At 55.5% G+C, this 22074-nt stretch overlaps 1 long non-coding RNA gene across 1 annotated transcript in view; it reads right to left on the minus strand.

Moving 5' to 3' along the window:
• Positions 1-3152, minus strand: part of LOC125335904 — a 12491-nt gene extending 9339 nt beyond the window's left edge. The window contains exons 1-2 of the long non-coding RNA XR_007207586.1: positions 2646-3152; positions 2327-2406 (exon numbers count right to left, since the gene is read on the minus strand). This is a non-coding gene — a long non-coding RNA (uncharacterized LOC125335904). The remainder of the gene's footprint in view (positions 1-2326; positions 2407-2645) is intronic.
• Positions 3153-22074: the final 18922 nt, after the last annotated feature.

Raw genomic sequence — 22074 nt, forward strand, 5'->3', positions numbered from 1 at the left:
CTAACCCTAACACTAACCCGCTAACGCTAACCCCACCCTAACCGTAACCCTAAACCTGAACCTAAGCCTAACCCCCAAGCCTAACCCAAACCCTAACCCTATCACAAACTCTAACCCAAACCCAACTCTAACCCTACCCCTGAACCTAACCCTAAGCCTGAACCTAACCCTAACCCTAACCCTAACCCTAAAACTAATCCTAACCCTAACCCGAAACGTGAACCCTAACCCTAACCCGAACCCTATCCCTCGCAGAAAGAGGAGGAGGGAGCAAGGTTTTGATATGCCATGCTTAACTTGTCCGGCCTTTTGCATGGTTAGAGTCCCTGGGTCTCCTGGCATTGGGGTTTTCTCAATCCTAAGCCTAGGCCTAGGCCTAGGCCTAACCCTAACCCTAACCCTAACATATCCTAATCGTAACCTAACCCTAGCCCCCAACCCTAAACCAAACCCTAACCCAAACTCCAACCCTAACCCTAACCCAACCCTAACCCGAATCCTAACCCTAAGCCTAACCCTAACACATCCTAATCGTAACCTAACACTAACCCCTAACCCTAACCCAAACCCTAACCCTAACCCCAACCCAAACCCTAGCCCTAACCTAACTCAAACCCAACCCTAAACCTAACCCTAACCCTAAACATAACCCTAACCCTAAGCCGAATCCTAACCCCCTAACCCGAACCCTAACCCAACCATAACTCTAAACCAAACCCTAACCTTAACCCAACCCTAACCCTAACCCTAACCCTAACCCTAACCCTAACCCCAACCCTAGCCCTAACCCAACCCTAACCCCAACCCAAACCCTAACCCTAACCCAACCCTAACCCTAGCCCCAAACCCTAACCCTAACCCCAACCCAAACCCTAACCCAAACCCTAACCTAACCCTAACCCTAACCCTAACCCCAACCCTAACCCTGACCCAACCCTAACCCGAACCCCAACCCTAACCCTAACCCAACCCTAACCCCAACCCAAACCCTAACCCAACCCTAACCCTAACCCGTAACCCTAATCCCTAACCTTAACCCCTAACCCTACCCCCTAACCCTAACCCAACCCTAACCCTAACCCAACCCTAACCCTAACCCTGACCGCTAACCTGTGACCCTAACCTCTGACCCTAACCCTGTAACCCTAACCCTACCCCTATGACCCTAACCCTAACTTGTGACCCTAACCCGTGACCTTTAACCTGTGACCCTAATCCGTGACCCTAACCCTGACCCTAACCCGTGACCCTAACCCGTGACCCTAACCCTAACCCGTGACCCCTAACCCGTGACCCTAACCTATGATCCTAACCTGTGACCCTAACCCATGACACTAACCCTAACCTGTGACCCCTAACACGTGACCCCTAATCCGTGACCCTAACCCATGACCCTAACCTGTGACCCCTAACCCTGCCTCCTACCCTGTGACCCCTAACCCTGCCTCCTACCCTGTGACCCCTAACCCTAGCCTGTGCTCCTCACCTGCACCTGCACCCCTGGCCTGCACCTGCACCCCGAATTCTAGCCTGTACTCCTACCCTGCACCTGCACCCCTGGCCTGCGCCCCTAACCTGTGATCCTCCTGTGCACCTGCACCCCCTAGCCCGTGGCCCTCACCTGCACCTGCACCCCTAACCTGTGCTCCTCACCTGTGCCTGCACCCCTAGCATGCACCTGCGCGCCTAACCTGCGCCCCTGGCCCCTACCTGCACTGCTGCCCTGCAACCCTAACCCTGACCTGGATACTGGGCCGTGACCTGTGCCTGGGCCCTGACTGGGTGCCTGACCTGGACCCTATGCCTCAGAAACCCTCAGGAAAACCCACCTGGAAAACCCTAAATGTTCACCTGGCGGGTGCGTACGGATTCCTAGAGGTAGGGGGTGGGGTTATGGGAGGGGTGGGGGTGTGGCATGAGGGGAGGGGCCTGAAACCTGACACCTGGCGCTGTCACCTGACCTGAAACCTGACACCTGGCGCTATCACCTGACACCTGTAACCTGACATCTGGCGCTGTCACCTGACCTGACACCTGACACCTGGCACTGTCACCTGACCTGAAACCTGACACCTGGCGCTGTCACCTGATGCCTAGCACTGGTCTCTACCTGTATCACCTGGCCCCTGATACCTGGCACCTACTGCTGACCCCTGACCCCTACTGTGGTCATCTGGCCCCTGCTACCTGGCTTCTACTCCTGATGGTGGTGTGTGGCACCTAACATGGCACTGGCCCCTGGCCCTGTGCCTCTGTGCTCCCTGCCCCTGTCCCTCTGCCCCCTCCACCCTATGTACTACTGTCCCACTTGGCCCCTGAACCTTACCTGCTGGTCTCTGGCCTGCGTGTGTTGTCCCTTGTGTGGCGGGCTCCTGGCGTGGTCCTGGCATTGTATTGGTATTGGGGCTATAGGGTTAGGGTCAGGGCTAGGGTTAGGGGGTTGGGTTAGGGTTGGGGGTTAGGGGTCATGGTCAGGGTCAGGGCTAGGGGTTAGGGTTAGGTGGGGAGGGTGCTGGCATTGGCTCAGCATTTGGGATTATTGCCTCCAACTGTGGGGAGGGTGCTGGCATTGGCTCGGCATTTGGGATTATTGCCTCCAGCTGTTGGGAGGGTGCTGGCATGGGCTCAGCATTTGGGATTATTACCTCCAGCTGTGGGGAGGGTGCTGGCATGGGCTCAGCATTCAGGGTGATTGCCTCTGGCTGTGGGGAGGGCTGCTGCCTGTGGCTGCTTTTGGGGAGAAAGGGGTGTTGTTTGGGGTCCTGGTTAAGGTTAGGTTTAGGGAACAGGGCTTGTGTGTCATACCCCTTGTGTTTGTTGTGTAGTGTGTGATTTTTGAGCCCTTTCTCTTTATTCCCTGGACTCCCCCCGGGCTCTTGGCCTTTATTATGTTCTCCTGCTGCCTCCTCCTTGGGCTCTTGGCCTTTATTTTGTCCCCCTGGAATGTCCCCCTGGGCTCTCGGCCTTTATTGTGTCCCCCTGCAGTGTCCCTCCTTGGCTGCCACCCTCTGTGTGTTTTTCTAACCTTTTTTGTGTGGGTGTTGTCCTTCCATGGGGGCTGCGGTGTTCTCCTGGTGCTGGGGGGTCTGCCTGCTGCGGCTGGGTGGGCTAAAATGGTGGCCTGAGGGGTGCTGTGGGGTGGTGCATAAATGGCGGGAAGGGGGGGCTTGCGGGGGGGGGGCGCCCTGAGGGGAGCCGCAACGGCGGGAAGGGGGGCCGTGAGGCAGGAAGGGGCGGGGGGTACCCTGAGGGGAGCCGCAATGGCGGGAAGGGGTGCCGTGAGGCGGCGGGGGCTGCCCTGAGGGGACCCGCGGGCTGCAAGGGATGGGGGGGTACCCTGAGGGGAGCCGCAATGGCGGGAAGGGGTGCCGTGAGGCGGCGGGGGCTGCCCTGAGGGGACCCGCGGGCGGCAAGGGGTGGGGGTACCCTGAGGGGAGCCGCAAAGGCGGGAAGGGGTGCCGTGAGGCGGTGGGGGCTGCCCTGAGGGGACCCGCGGGCTGCAAGGGATGGGGGGGTACCCTGAGGGGAGCCGCAATGGCGGGAAGGGGTGCCGTGAGGCGGCGGGGGCTGCCCTGAGGGGACCCGCGGGCGGCAAGGGGTGGGGGTACCCTGAGGGGAGCCGCAAAGGCGGGAAGGGGTGCCGTGAGGCGGTGGGGGCTGCCCTGAGGGGACCCGCGGGCGGCACGGGGCGGGGGATACCTTGAGGGGACCCACAATGGCGGGAGGGGGGAGCGGCGGGCGGCGGGGAGGTGCGGTGGGGCGGTTTGAGGCGGCGGAGCGGTGCGGGACCGGCAGGGGGGCGGCGGCGGCTCACGGGGGGCTGGCGGGTGGCTGCAGGCGGCGGCAGGTGGCTGTAGGCGGCGGCGGGTGCCGGACCGGTGGGCTCCGGGTGGCGGCAGGTGCAGGAGCGGCGCGGGACTGACGGGGGAGTGGTGCCGGGGGCGGGAAGCGCTGTGAGGGGAGAGGGGCGGGGCTGGGGGCGGAGCGAGGGGCGGGGCTACATTAGGCGCGCGCGCGCGAGGGAAGGGGCGGAGCGTCATGACGCGCGCGGCGGGGGCGGGGCCGGGGGCGGAGCGTCGTGACGCGCGCGACGGGGGCGGTCCCGGGGGCGGAGCGGCGTGACGCGCGCGACGGGGGCGGTCCCGGGGGCGGAGCGGCGTGACGCGCGCGGCGGGGGCGGTCCCGGGGGCGGAGCGGCGTGACGCGCGCGACGGGGGCGGTCCCGGGGGCGGAGCGGCGTGACGCGCGCGACGGGGGCGGTCCCGGGGGCGGGGCGGCGTGACGCGCGAGGCGGGGGCGGTGCCGGGGGCGGAGCGGCGTGACGCGCGCGGCGGGGGGCGGTCCCGGGGGCGGAGTGGCGTGACGCGCGCGACGGGGGCGGTCCCGGGGGCGGAGCGGCGTGACGCGCGCGACGGGGGCGGTCCCGGGGGCGGAGCGGCGTGACGCGCGCGGCGGGGGCGGTCCCGGGGGCGGAGCGGCGTGACGCGCGCGGCGGGGGCGGAGACCGGGGCCGGGACCGTGTGACGCAAGCCAGGGGGGCGGCGACCGGGTGCGGGGGGGCGTGAGACGGGCCAGGGGGGGCGTGACGCATGTGTGTGGGGTGCGAGCCTGTGATGAATGGGGGATAGAGCTTAGGATGAGTGAAAGGTGTGGGTGGTGTGTGTGCGCACCGAAAAATTGGCTAATTAACTAATTATCCAATTATATAATTCAATTAATGCTCCAGCTGGGATATATTAGATTTGACAAGGAAATTCAACTCATTTCCTTGACAGAGAATAGTCAAAAACAGCAGTGAGCAATGGCTACAAGAGCCTACAAGAAAGATGAGGAGAGACTGTAAGAGTGGAGTGACAGTGACCCACAAAGACCGTGCTGTACCCGGGCCCGTGCGTGGTCCTGGCACTTTTCCTGCATTCTGATTTTCTGTTCAGAAGTCACTATGTGGCCAAATCTCTGGGTCTGGCTAAACGGTGTTTAGTGCAGAACTGATGTGATGGTCACTCGGAATCGCCCAGAGCAGAAGCCAACTTGCAACTCTGGTGAAACTCAAGTGACACCAGCTGAGGCACACGCTCCAGATAACACACTGTGGGTGTGCCAGGGTCAGGGGCAAATGGTCAGGGCTTACCTTCTCCTAGTTAGAGGCCTGGTTTGGCAGCAACACAACATTCCAGTGCAGGATCAGTGCCAAAGGGAAGGGCTGCACAGCTGCCTTGAGCCCCAGTCTCTGCATCAGCAGCAGTGGGTGGGTGGACCTCACCTACTTCCAGATTCAAATCCCTTTGTTTGTCACTCCTCCTAGTTTATAGGCTCTGAAAGCTCATTTCAGCTGTTCAGTGACAGCACTAGCTGGTCCATGGATTTAAGGAAGCAGACAGTCTTTGGGAATGTGTGTTGCCATTTGAGACTTGTCCAACAAAAGGGGCACAGGAGGAGGACAGGTGTTAGGGACCGAGTCCGGAGAGCTGGCCACATAAACGACATGTACACCGATACGATTAAGCATCCTTCTCCCTTTATTGTTCAACTATGCCGACTTATATCTACTTTTGCAAAGATTCATGCCCAGTCCCTCTAGATGGCCTCTAATCAGAGGGGGAGCCAGGCAGCTGTATACCTTGCCAAGGACTCTCAGGGCTGCCTGCAGTCAGGGGCCTGTTCAGGGGCTTTTCCTCAGCAACCCTGGGTTGTCCAATCTTTCCAGGGGTATCATATGCCCTTGTTCCATAAGGAATCCCTCTACAGACAGGGAGTTGTCACCGGCCCCGTGCTCATGGGCTGCAGGGGACACCTGCACTGAGGAGGAAATGGAAATGGGAAAGAGGGAAATGCAACCGGATGGGACGCACCTCTGGCACCACACCTCCTCTTGTTCCTGCTGTCCTGGAAAGGCCCAAGTAAATCCAGTCCCTCAGACCTTGCATCCCTGAACACCAGGAGAGCTGGTGTTTTACCCAGATCCCAGTGCCCTGCACAGCTGCGCTGACACGAGCGCAGGCCGATCGCTCCGCCCAGCACCATCCCTCATTTGCCTCCCACGGCTCCCCAGGCGTCCCCAAACCACCCCAGCGTGTCTGTGCCGGGGCCAGGGCCTGCCCCGAGCCCGACCAGAGGCTGTCACCCAGCCCTGCACCAGCTCCCACCCCTGGGAGAGCTGGGAATGCACTGAGAGCTCGGCTCCCCGGGCTCCCCAGCACCCAAACCGGTCCTCACACACACAGAAATGCCCAACCTGCCCCTCTGGGCACAGCCAAACACCACAATTCCATCATCCCCAAGGAACTCTGGCACTTGCCTCTTCACCTCTGCCCATTTCCAGTAGCCGGGGCTAGGACCGGCCTGTCAGAAAGAGCATTCCCTAGGCAGTTCATCCCAGCCCAGAGGAGAAGAGGAGCCTGTCCCTGACCCACACCATGGGCAGGACAAGGGGAGCCCTAGCTGGCTTTGCCTACTCCAACACCAAAGCTCTTGGTCCCAAAGATGGGGCGAGTTCAGTGGTTTTTCCTGTCCTGAAAGAGAGCAGAAAAGGGAAGTTAATCCCACTGTAGAATCCAAGACTCCTGCATTTCATATTTCTGCTCTGATTGCTCACCGTGCAGTTTTATCCATGGGAAAAAAAAGGAGAATGACACCATATCAAATAAAAAGTTGATTAATCCACGTAGGGGCTGTGGAGAGAAGGATACAAAGGAACTTTTCCATGATTTTGGGGCTTGAAGAGGGAGTGAATTTCCCTCGAAGCTGGGAAGGGCCTGAGCATGATAAAGCAAAGGAGCAGCTTCATCTCTCCCTGGCAGAGAGCTCTGGGCTCCATTATGGATACAAATCAATCCCAGCAGGATTTCAAAGGGTTTCTTTAGGATGTCAGGTCCCTCTTTATCAGATCCCTGCTGGGATTCAGGGCCTGCCTGGTCACGGGGTGCTTTGATAAGGGCTGGATTTAAATCCCAGATCTGAGAGCAGACATGAAAGTTCCCTGGGTTTCTAAGGGTTGAAAAGCTCGAGCTGGATTCGCTGCAGAGCTGAAAAGTCAGGATAAGAGAGAGCAAGGAGTGGCCAGCAGGCTCAGGCTCCTGATCACGCCCCTGGGATCCATGGGATCCATAGGATCCGTGGCCTCTGGCACGCTGCTCCAGCACCCTGCAGGGTGACTGACAGCCGGGCAGGGGAAGGAGCCACCAGCAGCTCTGCGATGTGCACCATCGTTCACCTTGCACGTGGCCTAAACAGCCACCAAGCACCAATGGACTGACTGAGCCGAAAATATCGGCGAGATCTCAGTTTGCACTCCAAATTCCCTGCAGCCTGTTCCCTTCCTGATCCATCCCTTGAAGCAGCAAGAGTGGAATTCCTCCCGTGGTTGCTCTTTCCCTCCTGTTTTCCACGCAACAAGAAAAAGCAGCCACGTGAACAGGAGTAAAAGCCCCAAACCCACAAAAAAGCACATTCTCAGCATCACTAATCCCTGCCAAATTGCCAGGAACCTTCCAAAACTACATCCAAGCTTGGAAACAGGGAGCCAGTTGTTTGTTTAAGCAGCTATTGATCCAGTCTCTTCCAGCTAATTAAACTATTCACTATTTAAACTCATTAAACTGCTCATCCTGCTCCTGGCAGCCAGAGGCAAAGAAGAAATCGTGTCTAGATTAAATGGTGATGGTGAATGTGCCCATGCCAGTCCTTGGAGAGGTTAGAATTGCATCCCTGTTCCTCCGCTCTCTTTTCCTTCCTTTTTCCTGCAGTGATTCCCACCCGGATTCCTCAGCTCCAGCTCTCTGAGCAGCCTCACGGGGAGCATTTCATCCCCTTGGAGCCAACTCCATTTGTTGCATCCTTCATGCCTCAACCACCCCTAAAAGCAAGGAAGTGCTGATGGGCAGTGCAGCTGCTTCCACTCGGGAATGTTTCCAGTGGAACAGGGAGGGAATTCTGAGAAGCTTCCACCCACTGCACGTTATTGCTGGATAAAAGGTGAGGCAGCAAAGGATCAACAAAGGGAGATTTCAGCAAGACAAAGTCCAGACAGAGAGGCTGCAAGTGTTGCTGGGGCTGCTAAGCTGGGAAAACTGCAAGGTCAGGCTGTGGGAACATGGATTATACTGAGGTCTGGAACTGGTGTTGGGAAGAGAGGGAGAAGAAGAAGGAGAAGGAGGAGAAGGAGAAGGAGAAGGAGAAGGAGAAGGAGAAGGAGAAGGAGAAGGAGAAGGAGAAGGAGAAGGAGAAGGAGAAGGAGAAGGAGAAGGAGAAGGAGGAGAAAGGGCCCAAAGTAACTGCACAGTGAATTTCCTTACCATGAGCCAGGCTCATTCCCTGAGCTGACCAATATCTCTGAGCTCCCCTTCATGGCACAGCCCTGCCAGTAAAGAACAGAAGTTCCTGCTGCTCCCACTGGAATTCTGTAGCGTGCCTGGCATTCCATACGTTCTGCTGCCTGAGAATTCCTGCAGCCGTCCTTGGGAAGAGCAGTTCACTGCCACAGGAGGAACAAGAGGAAAGCAGTTGCCACTCTCGGGTTCTGTGCTCTGTAAAAAGTAAAACCAGATAAAGATCAAAGCTCCATAAAGCTGGAACCATCTCCAACCTCGGGACAGCCCTTCTGTGGGAAAAGCGTGGATGGGCAATTAGGAAGGAGATCATCATGCACATAGGCAAGGGGGGGGGAATTAAATTCTGTTGCTTTCTGATTGAGGCCTGCTTCAATTTGCAGCCTTTATAATATCAGTTTAATGGGACTTTTTGTGCTTTAAAGAGGTTTTTATTAGCTGGGGGTTGTCCCTGCCTGGACTGAGGCACAGCACAACGAGTCTCCTGCCTCCTGAAGCCGTGTCGTTATCCCAGCATCTGAAATTAAAAACCAGCACTCTGGGAAACCTCTCTACTCTGAGGAGAAGTGTGTTTGGGTCTGTGGAGAGCCTGGAACAGCTCTGAGAGACACCAAACATCCTGTGGATCCCAATGAACAGCAAAACATTCCAGCAGCTCCTTCCAACACCGCCCTTGTAGGGAACTCTGTCACCCCAGTGGGTATTTGTGGGAGTAAGGAAGAAATCCCACTGATGACCTCAGGGTGATCACCTCTGGTTCGTCTGGGGATAAATCTCCTTTATCCTTCTGGGAGAATAAAGGAATCCAATGCTGCCTTAATCCCCTGCTCCTCGGAGTCTGGATTTCCAGAATCCATCTCCTGGCCCAGCATGGGAAGGGTTGTCCAGCGCTGGAACAGCTGCCCAGGGCAGTGGTGGAGTCACCAACCCTGGAAGTGCTCATAAAATACATGGATATGGCACTTGAGTGTTCATAAAATACATGGGGAAATACATGGGGAAATATAGGGATAAATACAAGGATAAATACAGGGGGAAATACGTGGATAAATATATGGATAAATGTATATGGATAAACATAGATGGATAATCCATGGATAAACATATGGATAAATATAGGGATAAATATGTATGGATAAATACAGACCTTGCCTCCCTGAACGCCAGGAGAGCTGGTGTTTTACCCAGATCCCAGTGCCCTGCACGGCTGCGCTGACACGAGCGCAGGCCGATCGCTCCGCCCAGCACCATCCCTCATTTGCCTCCCACGGCTCCCCAAGCGGCCCCAAACCACCCCAGCGTGTCTGTGCCGGGGCCAGGGCCTGCCCCGAGCCCGACCAGAGGCTGTCACCCAGCCCTGCACCAGCTCCCACCCCTGGGAGAGCTGGGAATGCACTGAGAGCTCGGCTCCCCGGGCTCCCCAGCACCCAAACCGGTCCTCACACACACAGAAATGCCCAACCTGCCCCTCTGGGCATAGCCAAACACCACAATTCCATCATCCCCAAGGAACTCTGGCACTTGCCTCTTCACCTCTGCCCATTTCCAGTAGCCGGGGCTAGGACCGGCCTGTCAGAAAGAGCATTCCCTAGGCAGTTCATCCCAGCCCAGAGGAGAAGAGGAGCCTGTCCCTGACCCACACCATGGGCAGGACAAGGGGGGCCCTAGCTGGCTTTGCCTACTCCAACACCAAAGCTCTTGGTCCCAAAGATGGGGCGAGTTCAGTGGTTTTTTCCTGTCCTGAAAGAGAGCAGAAAAGGGAAGTTAATCCCACTGTGGAATCCAAGACTCCTGCATTTCGTATTTCTGCTCTGATTGCTCACTGTGCAGTTTTAGCCATGGAAAAAAAAAAGAGAAAGACACCATATCAAATAAAAAGTGCCCTTTTCCAGCATTTTTATTCCAGGCATTAAAAGGATGCTCATTTCTCTTCTAGCATTGTTTCCCTCATTTTAGGAGAACCGTTTTCATCCCAGACCCGACTCGTCAGTTATTCGATCCTCTGGCACTGGATTTGGACAAAGGAAGGGACGCACCCGGATCGCAGGAAATCACTGAGAGAAAACCCTTCCAAAACCTGACAGAGAAAAAACAACAGGACATGCAGGAAGACACATCCCTCATTTGCACGTCTGGAATGCTTTTCTAAAGACTTCTCTGCATCTGGACGCTCCTTGCTCTTGGCTTTCTTTACAAGAATGCATTTGCTGCTAAACACGTCTCAGACCCTTACTTGATCGGGATAAGGTGGGATGGAGATGAAGACTCACACAGGGAATAGCCAGGGAGATGCAGGGCCTGGGAACATCAAGGACGGAGAAGAGAAGGAACAGGGATTGTTTTTCTTGTTTAGAGCCAGCAGTGCTGTGAGCTTGGAGAACACACGGCACCGCAGGGATCCAGGGCAGGAGCGGGATAACTCCGGGATAAGGGGAATCTGCTCCCACTCCAGGGCTGTGCCAGTGAAGGAGGGGAATTTTTTAGTGCCTTCATTGCACACAGAAACCAAACCCAGCACCACCGAGCTGGACTTCCGTGAGCTGCAACACAAAGCGGCCCCTGGCCTTTGGGGGAACACAACCTCCCCGAGTCACGGAGCCAGGAGATGACACTTGGGAATGATCCTTGCTGCCTGCAGGCAAATCAGATGAGGGAGCCACAGGAGCTCTGGGGTTTCCTGCTCTTCCTGCAACGCCATCGGTCCAGACCAGGAGACCTTTCCTGGAACAGATCTTCCCTGTAAAGGGAGCTGCACCAAAGCTCAAGCCCTCATTTAGAGACCCTTGGAAAAGCAAAGGTGAGAGGGGATTACCTGGAGCCCCAGGGGACCGAGGTGAAGGCGATGAAGAAGCACACAGCAAAGTGCTTCCACTGCTTCTCACTCCAGCAAGGGGAACATCCCTGGAATTTCATGTCCAGCGTCGCTCCCAAACCCCACAGGTGAACCCACACGTACTCCAGGACTGATCTCCTTCAAACTTCCAGCAGCACAGACCCACCGGGAGGAACTGCAATCCAAGGACACACATCAGCAACCGTCTTCCCGCTTGCCGCTCTCTCCACATTTTCCCTTTCCAGTGGGATGCAGGTGCCACCCCCCAGAGGCAGGAGAACTGCCTTGCAATCCAGTACAAAACCTGCCTGGAAAGCCCAGGATGCCCGGAGCCAGCAGCCGTTTCTCCTGGAGCGCCTGCTGACAGGCATTTGAAGCCTGCTGTGCCTCACAGCTGCTCTTCTGCCAAGGGCATTCCCATCTTTTCTTTTTTAGCCCAAATAAAGGTTTGCAAAGCTGAGTTTTGTGAGAAGTGCTTCATATTTGGATTATTCTTAACTTGGAGTTTCCCTCGGCACCAAAATCAGGGGGTAAACCCAACATGGCCTCAAAGGGCCATAAGATCCCAGATATCTAATCTCCAGTTCCCTCAGGATTGGTTCATTAAAGCTTTTCAGGGGTAATTTGGCAAACTTCAGGGTTTGGTGATTTCACCATCAAAGCCACATGAAACCTGTGCAAAAGGAACTTAACTAAAGCTGGCTAAAAGTGGTCCCTGCTGATGACTCATTAAAACACCCCCTTAAAAAGGAGCTAGGATTGATTCCACACTCACAAACCCCCCTTGCCACGATCGGCGCTCTCTGCCCGCCAAGGACACGGCACCGGGCAGGGACATTTCTCCCACTCCCCGGCAGAGACCTCCTCCTGCCACATCCAGGGAACCGCAGCCGCTCAGGGAACACCAACTTTGTCCTGGGCTGGGAACAGGACAGGGACAAGGAACACTTTGAAGTCATTCCCACCTCGGTGCTGTCCAGACCTGGCAGAAAGCGCTTCCCACACCTCTCCTGGAATTCCCTTCCCCGGCCCTTCCAGCTTCGGAAGGCTTCTGGGGGAGCCTCAACTTTCGGTGCAGCTCAGAAGCTGCACGCGCCTAAAGCATCCCCACGGGAACACGAAGCTTCCCTCGGGCATTTCGCTTCTTTATCCCAAATATTCTCCCCACTCAGCCACAATCTAGAAAGAACAAAAGGGAAAAGAAGGAAGACCAATTAATTCTGACGTAAGGAGTCTTGACTATCCCGACACACTGCCACGTGAAAAAACATCCCTGCCCCTCTAACAAATCCCTCTGATACTGGCTCCATTCAGGATCAATTATTTAAACGCTGTATTAAGGAGCGTAAGGACACAACGCTTGGAATTCTCAACAACGGCTCAGCTCTCGGCTACTCCAAGCACTTTCCCACCCCGGGGAGCTGAGCTGTCCCAGATTTAAACGCCACGTTTGATCCAAATCCGACAGAAATCTGCTCTTGTTTGGCTACTGAGCTTTCCCAAAAGCTGTGCAGTCAAGCCTGGAAATCCTCACTGAAGCCTTGCCATGTCACATCGGGATTTACCCTTGGGAAAACCCCACTCTGAGCACTTGGGTTTCAAGAGGTTGCACCCGATGTTACAGACGCAGAATTCCTGTGGGGTTTGGCATTTCCTGCACCTCCAAACACGTGAAAAGAATGAAGTGCAGAGTCCCAAGGCTCCATTATTGCCATTCTCCTCACATCCCTCTCCTCAGCTGCACGTGGCTTTGTGCCTCCTCTGAAGGGCTGGAAAGGAATTTGGGAACCCCCCCCTCAGCTCCTTCGGTTTTCAGCCTTTTCTCTGAGGCAGCCCAAAAGGTAAACAGGAAAAAAAACCCCCAGAACTGCACAAAATCCCAGCCCCTCCCAAGATGCAGCTCCTCACACCAAACCTTGGGAGAATCCCTGGTGCTTCCAACACCGCTGCAATCCCACCTGGAGCTGAGCTTACAGGGTGCTCTGCCTAATCCACATGCAAGCCTGGATAGCCCAAAGCCTGCAAGAAAAGAGGAGGCAAAGTGAAGGGGAGAGGGGAAAAAACGGAGTTTTGGGTTTTCCTCGTGTTTGCAACAGGATTCAAGGGCAGGATGGAGAGGTTTTGTGGAAAAGAAGTACCAAAGGCTGCTTCATTCCCAGCAATTAGCGCTGCTCAGGTTGAATCCAAGAGGACAAATGCACCAGGATCAAACAGGAGCGGCCGACAGGATGGGTTATGACACAGATCTGTGAAGCTGGAGCCTTCTTTCTTCTCCCGGGCTCTCCCAGAAATTCTCCATGGCCGGACGTGCTCCCGCTCCCCCCGCTGGGGAGGATGGACTTGGATAGCCCGGCTGACTGGTGAGCCTAAAACAAGAAAGTGATGCAGTGATCCAAGTGTTTTTCCAAGGAAATGACATATTCTCTGGACCTGGGATAACCCATATCCCATGGCCTTCTCCAGGAAGGGTCCCAGCTGGATATGGTCTCCCAGAAAGGATTCCATAGGGGCTCACCTTTTGCCTGGAGCTCGGCTGAAGTCCTCAGCAATGCCAGGGAATGTGGCCATTGGAGGCTTTGGGCAGGATTTGGCTCATTTGCCTTTTTAGGCTTTGCTTCCTTCTCTCAGCCTTCCCACTGGATTGTGGTCTCCGAGGAATACGTAAAATCCCATTGGATTCCTGCTCTTTTGGACATTTTTTTGTACCGTTCCTGTACAAAACGAGGCCCCCTGTTCGATGCTTTTCCCCACCGTTCCCCGGCAGTTTTATCTGCCACTGCATTCCCTGCGTTGCTTGGGCTCTTCCCAGGTCTCTGAGCTCCTTCACAAGGCAGGAGATCGATTTGGCCCAGGAACTAAACCCTCCCGAGGAATTGTCTGATGCCATCTCCACATTTGACAGCTGATCCTTGTGCTCAAAGGATCCCTCTTTCTTCCCTTCAGCCAATTCCAAGGCTCATGCCCCCAGCTGGGATCAGTCCCCAGTCTGATCCCTGCAGTCTTCCCTGCCAGGATCCTGCTCAGGAATCCATGGGCTACGAATGTAAGAATTAATTCTTCCCACCCCTGCCCACTTCTAATTCCAAAGGATTTGATGTCTGCCTTACCCGGCTGGAGCCTGCTTCCAACTCTGTTCTTGCTGCTTCTGCTGCTTTCCATTTCCCAGGAATTCCACCGACGGAGCGACAGCATTTTCCACCTCCTCCAGGATTCCCTCTGTTGCGTTTGGGTGCTGGAAGGATATCAAAACTTTATTCCTAATGCTGGGCTCTGCATATGGCCGAGAAAATCCCGGCCTCCACACAGACCCAGATTCCAAACTTTTTGATACATTTCAGCAAACCAAGAAATTCACCTTCCCTGCTTCTTCTTAAGGGCATCCTTCTCTTCCCTTACCCGGCGTGCTCTCTCCCACTGGGGGTGGGTTTTCCCCTTCCCGTGCTAATTAGTCCCTACTTCTAGGAGGTTTAGGTACCTTTCTTCCCTGCGAGGGATTTCTTAACACAGCTACCGAGGCTTTGGGAGTCTTCTTTTTCTCCTACTTTCTGCAAAAACACCCTGTGATCCACAAATGCCACAATCCAGACGCCCAACTTCAACAAGACATCCTTTTTACCTAAAAACACTCACTCTCAACTCTTAGATCTTTGGAAGTTTTACCCCCGCAAAATTCCTCTATCTTTCCACCACTGAATTCCTCACTCCTGCTTCCAAGGATTTCTTGAATGCCACGGGGCTTTTCTCAACATTTACCCCCACGACCTTCCCTACGTGCCCACTGCTCATCACCTCATTTTTCCCTCAATGTCTTCGTTCTCCACCCCAGAGAGTTTGTCAAGTGTTGCCCCCAAAATGTTCCCCATCTGTCCACTACTGAGTTCCCCATTTTGCCTCCAAAATATTCCTTCTGTCCCCTCCAGATTGCATCCACTTTTACCCCCAACATTTTACTTCCTCTACAATATTGATCAAACCTTTTCCATCCCAAAAATGTGCACTCTCTCCCTTAAACAGCACCTCAGCTTTTCCCTCAAAAACGCCCCAGAGAGAAACTCAGATTCAGCCCCCAAACTCCCATTTTCCTACACAAACAGTTCTTGTGGCCCCTCTCAATTCCCCCAGGCTTTCAGCTAAAGGAAGAACTGGAAGCCTATTCCCTCATCTCCGCCCCTGTTTTGCTTTCCCGGAAAACCTTGCGATCCCACACTTTCTCCAAGAGATCTGCTGGGAGTACTGCAAGGTTTGCTCTGTCAAGAGCGCATGGGGGGTTTACAGCACTTGTTCCTCTGCATCTTTACCCTTTCATCAGCTTTCCCCTGGAACGGTGTTGTGGGAGAAGCTTGGAATTACCAGAAATGGATCAGGTTCACATTTCTGCCCCACCAGTTTTTATCTGGTTTGAAATTCCTGGAATTACCCTCAAATGTGCCCTAGAACACTGCTGTGAAAGGATCAATGAGAAGAACAGCCTGAAAGCAGAAAACCACCTCCAGCAGCAGCCAGAATGATCCCATTTCTCTTCTTACCTGGTCCTGCCAGAGCTCCCAACAGCCATTCCCATTCCAAAACAAGAGCTGTGGAAGACATTCCTGCTGTCCGTGAGGGTGAGGTGGCAGTTCTGGATGTTCTTTGCTGTGGAACCAGACAACAAACAGAGTGTAAAGGATCTTGGTGGTCCCTTCCAAACCAAACCAGCCCGTGATTCCATGCGTGGATCAGCACCTGTCCCAGCTCCATTTCAGAAACCTCCTCCCATTAACCCAGAACTTTCCTTTTGCTGCTCAACATCAGGGATTTGCTGCCGAGTGCCTCGGGCAGGGGACGCCTCAGCCTTCCCTGGGACCGCAGCATTCCCTGCGCTGCCTCAGCACTCCCTGCGCTGCTGTTCCACGCCGATCCCGTGGTCCAGCGCCTGTGCGGGCTGCAGTGCCGGGCTCTCCCCACAAGGCGGCAGCACCGGGAGCGAGCAGCCCCGGCCGGTCCCGCTGGCTCGGGGCAGCTGCGCCTTGAACCCGCCCTGAGCCGGCGGGGCCGTGAACACAGCGGGCACAAACCCCACCGATCCCCTTTATTTCACCCTCAAAGGCACAGGATCGCAGCATTTCCTGGGCTGGAAGGGACCCACAGGGAGCATCGAGTCCAAATCCTGGCCCTGCACCCCAAGAATCCCACCCTGTGCCCGAGAGCCTTGTCCAGACCCAAACTCTTCCCCCAAGATCCTGAAAACACAGAGGGGCTGGGAGAAGGATGACAATGGAGGATTTTTTATATAGATCTCCTTGTATGATCGTTATATAATATTATTAGATAGTCCAGGAACCCATCCCTGTGCCTGGACACCCATCCCTGTGCCGGGACACCCATCCCTGGGCCGGAATACCGATCCCCCGCGGCCCCCACCGTCCGCTCGGGGCTGTCCCCGTTCCCCGCTCACCTCCGAGCCCGGAGCACCCGCGCCGGTGCCCCCGGCCCGGCCGCGCTGGTGCCCCCGGCCCGGCCGCGCTGCTCCCCGGGCTCCCCGCCATTGCCGCTCCTGGTGAAGAAGGACGGAAGTCACCGGTACCGCACCAATGTGGCGATTGCGTCAGTGGCTATTCGACCTTCTCAAGATGGCGGCCGAAGGACCCCGCTCCGTCTATTTGGCTGCCTGAATGCTCCCGCCTGCCCCAGGCGCCGCCGACCCCACAGTCGGCGTCCGCATAGCGGGAAACGCCTCAGAAAATTGCGTGCAAGCGCTGGGCTGGCGTCGGCGTCGGCGTCGCGTTCAGGCAGCCGAATAGACGCAGCTGGGGGGGGGGGGGGGGGGGGGCTTCCCTGCCGCCATATTGAGAAGGTCAGAAAACAGTGCACACGACCGCCATCTTTAGTGTGGCGGTGACGAAACTTCCGCCCTTCGCCGCCATCTTGGGTGCTGGCAGAAGCCACTTCCGGTCGAGCCGCCATCTTTAGTGTGGTACACTTAAGGGCCCCCGCCGCCCCTCACAAGGGCTTCTGTCTATTCGGCTGCCTGAATCCGGCCCGAACTCCGACGCCGGCCCCGCGCTTTCCGCGCGATTCTCCGCGGTGCTTCCCGGCGCGAGGACACGGCTGGTGGGGTCAGCGGCACCGGAGGCGGGCGACTGCTCCGCGACCGGCGGCAGGCATCGGCAGGGACACCTCTCAAAGGGGCCTAGTGCGTCCGCCATCTTGAGTGTGGCGGAAGTGTAAACCACCCTCTGCAAGGTCCTGGCAGGTTCTAATAAAAACGTCACTTAACGCCGTCCCGAGAGCGCCCAACTGCGCCTTCCTTTCCGAGCCGCCTCCTTGAGAGCGGCACGCGGGCGGCTCCATTCCGACCGTGCCCGCCCGGTGCCCCCCCCCCCCCCCCCGCGTCGCGCTGCGACCGCGCCTCTGCTGCCCGGCAAAACCGGCCCCGCCCCCCCGCGCTGTCATTCGTCGCGGTCACCGCCCCCGCACGGCGCCCACTCCTTTCCATAGCTGTGGCCCCGCTCATGCACGGCCGTGTCCCTCGGCGCTCCGAACCGTCCTTCGCCCCTCCCCTCCGCTGACAGACCCAGCCCCGCTCGCTCCCGCTCCTTGCCCTTGCCACGCTCGGCAGCCACCGAGGCCGCCGCCCGCCCTCTCGGCTCAGCCGGCACCGGGCGGCAGCAGCGCCGGGGCGCCGTGTCGGGGGCGGCAGTGCCGCGCTCTCGCCACCAGGCGGCAGCAGCGCCGCCCAGCTCAGCCCGGGGGCAGGGACAGAGCAGAGGCAAAAGCCGCCTCTGGGTGCTCTGCAGCTCCTGCAGCCCGAGCGTCTCGGCTCCTGGGGCCAGGCACTTGCTTCTTTCCTTCCTACAGAAAAACGCCGGCTCGTTATTCTCAAAACTTGCTGATCTCTATTCCCAGCTTCTTATATTCCTGTATGCGACAGAGTAGAGAGAGAGGGCTGGCTCATTTCAAAATCAATTTACATCTAAATCAGTAGCACTTGCCTATAGATGTAAAAGTGAAGAACTTAACAGGTTTTAGTATTCTGCACACATCCCTCGCTGGGAGGAATGGAAAAAGTTAAAAACAAATGAAACTTAAAAAGTAGAAAGTTCGAAACAAAGTTACAACGGCAGAAATTTAGAAACAAACAAAGAGGTAAAATACAAGAAACAAACAAATTTCCAAAGGTCGAAAGTTAAAACCAAACAAAGTTAGAAACAAAAAAAAAAAATTAGAAACAAAATTAGAAAGGTAGAAATTTAGAAACAAACTCAGAAAGGCAAGTGTTGAGCCTTTGACAGGGTACCCTTCCTTCTCGGACCAGGGTGAAAGAGCAGAGGAGGCTGCTGCTCTGCTGAGTTCTTTATTTCACGGTCTCACAGCTGTCTTGAAGGCAGAGTTCGAATGGGGTTACATGATAAAGCCAAGCAGCAGCAGCAGCAGCAGGCAAAACCAGCTTCTTCTATATGCTCCATACACTGTATTTTTTCTTACAGAAGTGTGGATTCAATTTGTTAATTGACCAGTAAGATTAACACACCATTCTAGTTTTCTTTTTCTTAACCCATCCTGGTCTAATTCTAACAGTCGTAAGCCTCACACAAGTGTCATCTGCCCTTGTTCCATAAGGAATCCCTCTACAGACAGGGAGTTGTCACCGGCCCCGTGCTCATGGGCTGCAGGGGACACCTGCACTGAGGAGGAAATGGAAATGGGAAAAGAGGGAAATGCAACCGGATGGGACGCACCTCTGGCACCACATTTCCTCTTCTTCCTGCTGTCCTGGAAAGTCCCAAGTAAATCCAGTCCCTCAGACCTTGCATCCCTGAACGCCAGGAGAGCCGGTGTTTTACCCAGATCCCAGTGCCCTGCACGGCTGCGCTGACACGAGCGCAGGCCGATCGCTCCGCCCAGCACCATCCCTCATTTGCCTCCCACGGCTCCCCAAGCGGCCCCAAACCACCCCAGCGTGTCTGTGCCAGGGCCAGGGCCTGCCCCGAGCCCGACCAGAGGCTGTCACCCAGCCCTGCACCAGCTCCCACCCCTGGGAGAGCTGGGAATGCACTGAGAGCTCGGCTCCCCGGGCTCCCCAGCACCCAAACCGGTCCTCACACACACAGAAATGCCCAACCTGCCCCTCTGGGCATAGCCAAACACCACAATTCCATCATCCCCAAGGAACTCTGGCACTTGCCTCTTCACCTCTGCCCATTTCCAGTAGCCGGGGCTAGGACCGGCCTGTCAGAAAGAGCATTCCCTAGGCAGTTCATCCCAGCCCAGAGGAGAAGAGGAGCCTGTCCCTGACCCACACCATGGGCAGGACAAGGGGGGCCCTAGCTGGCTTTGCCTACTCCAACACCAAAGCTCTTGGTCCCAAAGATGGGGCGAGTTCAGTGGTTTTTTCCTGTCCTGAAAGAGAGCAGAAAAGGGAAGTTAATCCCACTGTGGAATCCAAGACTCCTGCATTTCGTATTTCTGCTCTGATTGCTCACTGTGCAGTTTTAGCCATGGAAAAAAAAAAGAGAAAGACACCATATCAAATAAAAAGTGCCCTTTTCCAGCATTTTTATTCCAGGCATTAAAAGGATGCTCATTTCTCTTCTAGCATTGTTTCCCTCATTTTAGGAGAACCGTTTTCATCCCAGACCCGACTCGTCAGTTATTCGATCCTCTGGCACTGGATTTGGACAAAGGAAGGGACGCACCCGGATCGCAGGAAATCACTGAGAGAAAACCCTTCCAAAACCTGACAGAGAAAAAACAACAGGACATGCAGGAAGACACATCCCTCATTTGCACGTCTGGAATGCTTTTCTAAAGACTTCTCTGCATCTGGACGCTCCTTGCTCTTGGCTTTCTTTACAAGAATGCATTTGCTGCTAAACACGTCTCAGACCCTTACTTGATCGGGATAAGGTGGGATGGAGATGAAGACTCACACAGGGAATAGCCAGGGAGATGCAGGGCCTGGGAACATCAAGGACGGAGAAGAGAAGGAACAGGGATTGTTTTTCTTGTTTAGAGCCAGCAGTGCTGTGAGCTTGGAGAACACACGGCACCGCAGGGATCCAGGGCAGGAGCGGGATAACTCCGGGATAAGGGGAATCTGCTCCCACTCCAGGGCTGTGCCAGTGAAGGAGGGGAATTTTTTAGTGCCTTCATTGCACACAGAAACCAAACCCAGCACCACCGAGCTGGACTTTTTGTGAGCTGCAACACAAAGCGGCCCCTGGCCTTTGGGGGAACACAACCTCCCCGAGTCACGGAGCCAGGGGATGACACTTGGGAATGATCCTTGCTGCCTGCAGGCAAATCAGATGAGGGAGCCACAGGAGCTCTGGGGTTTCCTGCTCTTCCTGCAACGCCATCGGTCCAGACCAGGAGACCTTTCCTGGAACAGATCTTCCCTGTAAAGGGAGCTGCACCAAAGCTCAAGCCCTCATTTAGAGACCCTTGGAAAAGCAAAGGTGAGAGGGGATTACCTGGAGCCCCAGGGGACCGAGGTGAAGGCGATGAAGAAGCACACAGCAAAGTGCTTCCACTGCTTCTCACTCCAGCAAGGGGAACATCCCTGGAATTTCATGTCCAGCGTCGCTCCCAAACCCCACAGGTGAACCCACACGTACTCCAGGACTGATCTCCTTCAAACTTCCAGCAGCATAGACCCACCGGGAGGAACTGCAATCCAAGGACACACATCAGCAACCGTCTTCCCGCTTGCCGCTCTCTCCACATTTTCCCTTTCCAGTGGGATGCAGGTGCCACCCCCCAGAGGCAGGAGAACTGCCTTGCAATCCAGTACAAAACCTGCCTGGAAAGCCCAGGATGCCCGGAGCCAGCAGCCGTTTCTCCTGGAGCGCCTGCTGACAGGCATTTGAAGCCTGCTGTGCCTCACAGCTGCTCTTCTGCCAAGGGCATTCCCATCTTTTCTTTTTTAGCCCAAATAAAGGTTTGCAAAGCTGAGTTTTGTGAGAAGTGCTTCATATTTGGATTATTCTTAACTTGGAGTTTCCCTCGGCACCAAAATCAGGGGGTAAACCCAACATGGCCTCAAAGGGCCATAAGATCCCAGATATGCAATCCCCAGTTCCCTCAGGATTGGTTCATTAAAGCTTTTCAGGGGTAATTTGGCAAACTTCAGGGTTTGGTGATTTCACCATCAAAGCCACATGAAACCTGTGCAAAAGGAACTTAACTAAAGCTGGCTAAAAGTGGTCCCTGCTGATGACTCATTAAAACACCCCCTTAAAAAGGAGCTAGGATTGATTCCACACTCACAAACCCCCCTTGCCACGATCGGCGCTCTCTGCCCGCCAAGGACACGGCACCGGGCAGGGACATTTCTCCCACTCCCCGGCAGAGACCTCCTCCTGCCACATCCAGGGAACCGCAGCCGCTCAGGGAACACCAACTTTGTCCTGGGCTGGGAACAGGACAGGGACAAGGAACACTTTGAAGTCATTCCCACCTCGGTGCTGTCCAGACCTGGCAGAAAGCGCTTCCCACACCTCTCCTGGAATTCCCTTCCCCGGCCCTTCCAGCTTCGGAAGGCTTCTGGGGGAGCCTCAACTTTCGGTGCAGCTCAGAAGCTGCACGCGCCTAAAGCATCCCCACGGGAACACGAAGCTTCCCTCGGGCATTTCGCTTCTTTATCCCAAATATTCTCCCCACTCAGCCACAATCTAGAAAGAACAAAAGGGAAAAGAAGGAAGACCAATTAATTCTGACGTAAGGAGTCTTGACTATCCCGACACACTGCCACGTGAAAAAACATCCCTGCCCCTCTAACAAATCCCTCTGATACTGGCTCCATTCAGGATCAATTATTTAAACGCTGTATTAAGGAGCGTAAGGACACAACGCTTGGAATTCTCAACAACGGCTCAGCTCTCGGCTACTCCAAGCACTTTCCCACCCCGGGGAGCTGAGCTGTCCCAGATTTAA

This window comes from Corvus hawaiiensis, chromosome 19 (assembly GCF_020740725.1).
Source record: "Corvus hawaiiensis isolate bCorHaw1 chromosome 19, bCorHaw1.pri.cur, whole genome shotgun sequence".
Taxonomy (NCBI): Eukaryota; Metazoa; Chordata; class Aves; order Passeriformes; family Corvidae; genus Corvus; species Corvus hawaiiensis.